Below are 5,611 nucleotides of genomic sequence, written 5' to 3' on the forward strand. Positions count from 1 at the left end.
TTATTTTTAGTTTTATCAACAAATTTACTTAACAAAGCACTATATTAATATTTTCAAATATTATTATTGCACGGTTATTTATTTTAATAAGAAGTTGTATTATATATTTGAAAGTGGTTAATTCTAGTCCAAACTATTAAGATGAAGATGTCCAAATAAATTAATTAAAGGAGGAAAAGTTTCATAAATTGCATCCCTATCCGTCAAAACCCTTCAAATTAAGCTCAAACCTTGAGCCCAATATCTAGCCCAACCTTCAGAAACCTAAAGTCGTGTGAGGGTCTTTCATTTTTTCAAGAGCAGCCGCATAGTCATTCATCTTCCTCCCTTCCATTTTGAGCAAAATAACTAAGCTCCACCATCCATGGACAGAAGTTGCCCCGCTATTTTAATGCTATGGCTTTGTCATCTACTTTGTTTTGCTCGTCTCAGCCACGTGAAGGTTGTCAAGACCATCCAAAATCCCTCAACGTTCGGATTTCAAAATCCCGCCCAAAGACATTGTTAAAAAACCTAGCCTCACTCTATAAATACTTCTCTTTAGAGTCCAATAGAAGGGGGGTCGCCTCTTCATATCTTGAGAAATAATATTGATAGTTCTTCACTCTCATCATTGTTAGTATCTCTCAAAAAGCTCTAAAACATTGTTTCTAAAAATCTCTTTCTCTTTCGATAGAATTTTAACCGCAATGGAGGTATCCTAATTTTTTCCGAATCAAGTTTCGAATCTGTTTCTTAACTAGAGAGTGGATTCGAGGTCCGACGACCTATTTCACTGCACTCAAAACAGGTCGACACTTCATCCTGTTTGGAATGTACAAAAACATATGAGAGGAATTACCCATACCAATCAGAATTCGAGTTAGTGTTGCACAGTCTTCAATTGGCTCAATGACTTTGTCAAACTTCCTTATATTGAAACATATAGAGTGCTTTAAAGATGTTTGAGAAATAGTTTAGTATTCTGCCTGTTTTGGTGCTCTTCCCTACTTCTCCTATTAAAACGTGCCAGTGTTATTTAGGTAATTAGCTATACCTATATCTTTTGACCATTTACCTACAGATTAGATCGTTGGTTTAATTCTGGACATAAAAATGGAACCTTAGCATGTCTAAAGATTATTGAAATCTGTCTCTATGCTAAAATGCTACTTCTCCATTAACTGGTTGCGTGTGATCACTCTATGCTTTTCATTAACAGAACCATGACGATAAGAAGATACTCTGAAATGTTTATGTGATTCATTGAGTCTATTATGATCTTTAGTTTCAGATAATTGTGTCATTGAGTCTATTATGATCTTTAGTTTCAGATAATTGTGTCTTGAAAGGAGTAGAACTCCTAAAGATGCTAAAATTGGTGATATTATAAGATCTAGCCACTGTCGTATGCTAGTGGGTGTTCATAACATCAGTCCACTTTGGATAGTAACGTTTAAGATATTTCTTAATTATTGCTCCCTGTTTTAGCTTAAGAAAGTATCAGTTCACAAAAAAAAAAAAAAAAAAAAAAATCTTTCAGTTAGTAAATGGTTAGCTAATGTCTTTGTTGTTTTGATTAGCATCATATGTATAAATACTTATTCTTTATCATAAGTCCACGATATGTGTAGCTTTAACTGTCTTCTTTACCCTCCATAATTGTTTTAACCCGATTATTTTTTTAATCCTTTTCTTTCTTTTCTTCGTTTTGCATGACATACCGGAGCCGAAGAGTTTCACTCTGAGACTCAACGACGCCGCTTATGGAGTCCACACATCAAAATGTCTACGCTCTTACTTCGCTTGAGAGGAAAATCACAGAATATCTCTACCCTTTATGAAAGTCGAAAATGATTTTTTAGCATTTTATATCGTTTTTGCTTACTCATTAGTGTGTTTAAAATCTCATGTTTGGCTAATATTTATTTATATTTTGTGTGACCAACCTCTGTTTGTGACTACCTCTCGAGACCTAAGTTACTACAATTTACAGCCAAGTTTCATTTAAGGTTTTTCTTTAGATATCAAGAGACTATTTCCTATTTTACATAGAACATGATAGTTAGATTAAAAAAAATTGAGCAGGCAATTAGTCAACTACGTGTTCTGTAACTCTTTCTTTAAGCTGAAGTTTGGTTAAATGTTTACGCCAAAAGGAAAGTATTTTATAAATCAGTCTTCATTTTTACTAACAAAATTTGTCTTTCTTTCTTCAAATATAAATGGTTTTCAGGGCACCAACTTGAGACTGCATTTGATTTAACATAGAAGAAGCTTTTGAGTTTATGAAATCATTTCAGTACTGTCAGGTCTTACTAAAATGGATTCTCACAATAAAAACATCAATTTGATATCTAGCATCTGCACATATTTATTTTATACTTAACACATAGCCTAATTAAATATAAGTTTGGTCGGTTAACCATTGTTAATGGATCTTAAAGGATACTTAATACCTTCCATTTAGATTAATTGAACTCTTACCTAGAATCTTTTGGTTTCGTAGACATTAAAACAGAGTTAACTTTAGGTGATTACTTTAATCAACTTTAGGTGCCCTAATTCACCATAATAATTAGGTGACGACTCGCTAACTTTAATTAACCCCGAAATTACTGAAATGTTGTAAACCATTTTGACTTCGATTAAAATGGGGTATAACAGCTTGGCGACTCTGCTGGGGAACTACTTAGGTTCTAACCATAACGGACTTAGTTTTTTTTTAATTAGGCTTTATGTGCTAACTTAATTACTTTACTTGCTATAAACTGTTTCACATGCTATAATTTGCTTGTGTGATATATTGTTTTGTTTGATATAAATTGTTTATGTGTTACTTGCTTTGATAAATTGTCATTCCGTTCATACTACCTCCACTCCTGGGAAAATTCACACACTTAAACGGTTTCGCGATCTTGTGGATTTAGTCGATCGGCGGTGCAGTCGACAGCCACGGACTTTCCACTCCCAAGTGGTCCACTTGAGAGAGTCTTGTGTCATAGGAAACCAACTCTTAGTCAGCCTAAGATAGAGCTCAACCAAAACCCCTCTTTACGTACATGCATCATACAAACTTAGGAAGCTTAATACCCTTGGTGTATTAAGCCCATTAGATGACTTTACCTAAACGTCCAAGTGGGTCCACGACCCCAAGTGACACTATTCATACTCTATGTGCATGTTTGAAGGATAATTGTGCCTAAATATTGACTATTCGCTCTAACTAATTAAACTTTAGGAGGGAGGGAATGACTAACGTTTCTATGACAGGTATGGATTTTACATTGGAGTACATCTGTGATCAACAATTGACGAGAACCAAGTACATCACAAAATGGAGCTAGAAATTTAGACAAAGGAAATTGTATTTACTTTACTTAGATTAGGAAACACTTTATGTCGTCTTCATTTGATATGTAATAAATATTACATTGCTTTCGTACTTTATTTTGGGAAATAGAATTTGTTTAATTAGCCAAAAGCAATGGGATGAGGTATTATGGCACATTTTTACCCTTCAAACAAACGTTAGGCCTACCTCTGGCACAAAGAGGTCACATGCATATTAGGATGCGGTATTGTTATTTGATATACTTGTTTACATTTTTTCTTGACAACTTATTTGCCTGTATTCGATGAATTATTTGCTACATATTTGACTCTTGCATTTTAATATGAGACTAATGCCATTTGCATTTTATGTTTCTTCTTTTTTATTCCCGAAAGAGTTGATTCGTGTTGACATTTGAACTGGCCGACCATCCTTACTTCACAAGATCAAAGACGTCAGCATTACCTCGACGTAGTTGGGCTATCCAAGGAAGGAAAACTACTATGTCTAATCCAGCAGCATTTATTTCAACTGGTTTGGAAAACATCATGATCTCATTGGGCTGTTTTGGAAGTAATTTAAGGATGAATTTAATTCTAGTTTGATATGAAATTATTGGTATTGTTGTTGTTGGTATTTTGATTGATGTTTGGCTAAATTGGAATTTCGAGGATTATTAAGTTTGCAGGGGAAATGCTGCCCGAATTTTGTTAAGTTTCATTCGTACTTGGATTGGTTAGTAAGTGATGTGGATAATCTAACTGTGGCCTATGTTATCTTAATTTTAGACCTACGAGCTCGAGAAGTAGACGTTGGACATTTAGATAGAGTTCAAGGTATGTAAAGCTAACCCTTCTTTCTTTTTGGCATGATCTTTATGAAACAAACAAACGACGAGTATATGAATCCAAAGAAGCTCTTATTCTTAGAGACACTAGGATGGCTAATGTTCTTGATTCCCAGAATTTATATTATTATGTCTTGATACATGCGTATGATTCCAGCCGTCCTATTTTGGTATAATTTATATTTTGGTAAAATTCACATTTTGGTATAATCCATATTTTGGTATAATCCATAGTGACATTCGAAGGGTACTTGATATGACTACTGTCTTGATTTTTAAATGATGGTTCATTTTGATTATTCTATCGAGTCTCGGATATGATTTAGTTTGCATATGGTTGCTCACTACTCTGCTCGTGCATGCCTCAATATATCTTTCACTGAGTCCCGGGCCAGGATATGTTTTCGTGCACAGTTTCACTGCATTGTTCACCGAGTCCCTCACTAGAGGGTCGGGATACGTTATATATATATATATATATATATATGATGATATGATGATATGATGATGATGATGTGATGATAGCGCCGAGCTCCATGAAGGGCCGAATATGATGAATTCACCGAGTCCCATAATGGGCCGGGTATGGTATATGATATGGATATGCATGATTTTTATTTCATAAGGCACCTATAAATTTTATTCAGCCATGATCATCTTTATTATACTTCATGCTTTATATACTCAGTACATATCTCGTACTGACCCCCTTTCTTTGGGGGGGCTGCGTTTCATGCCCGCAGGTACAGATACTTGGTTTGGTAACCCTCCAGTCTAAGACTTCTGCTCAGCTGTTTGGAGAGCTCTATTGTCCGGAGCCTAAGTCATTGTGATACAGATCTTTTGGTATGGGCTTATGTATATCCAGGGGTACGGCGGGGCCCTGTCCCGTCATATTTCACTATGATACTCTTAGAGGTCTGTAGACATATGTGGGTTGTACATGGGTTATGGTCAGCTGTGTCAATACGGTTTGCTATGGATATTCCCGCTTGTTATGGCAGCCTTGTTGGCTTGCGTATGACATTGATATGTTATGGCAGCCTTGTCGGCTTGCGTATGGTATTGATATGTTATGGCAGCCTTGTCAGCTTGCGTATGGTATTGATATGTTGTGGCAGCCTTGTCGGCTTGTGTATGATATTACATGTAGTGGCAGCCTTGCCGGCTTGCGTATCCTATTATGTTTTGATTAGCTGTGACTCCTCGGGAGACAGGTTATCGAGATACATATATATGATGACATTATGAACCTTTGGAGTTCTTTTGCAGATTTCCATATTGTTCTTAGATTCAGTTTGACTATATTTAACAGGTACGTATACGAGTGTCCAGCTCGGGCACTAGTCATGACCCACGGGGTTGGGTCGTGACAGTACAATTGAAATAAGTCCAAATTTAGTGTACCACTCACACAGCTTTTTGTACAATTTGTTGTTGCTGTAAAAGTC

At 35.8% G+C, this 5,611-nt stretch overlaps 1 long non-coding RNA gene across 1 annotated transcript; it reads left to right on the forward strand.

Moving 5' to 3' along the window:
- The first annotated feature begins 231 nt into the window (after nucleotides 1-231).
- LOC132624068 (uncharacterized) lies at nucleotides 232-5,398 on the forward strand. Its single transcript, XR_009576519.1, has 3 exons — nucleotides 232-790; nucleotides 3,253-4,149; nucleotides 4,904-5,398. It is a non-coding gene; the product is annotated as an uncharacterized LOC132624068 (long non-coding RNA).
- Nucleotides 5,399-5,611: the final 213 nt, after the last annotated feature.

This window comes from Lycium barbarum, chromosome 12 (assembly GCF_019175385.1).
Source record: "Lycium barbarum isolate Lr01 chromosome 12, ASM1917538v2, whole genome shotgun sequence".
Lineage (NCBI taxonomy): Eukaryota > Viridiplantae > Streptophyta > Magnoliopsida > Solanales > Solanaceae > Lycium > Lycium barbarum.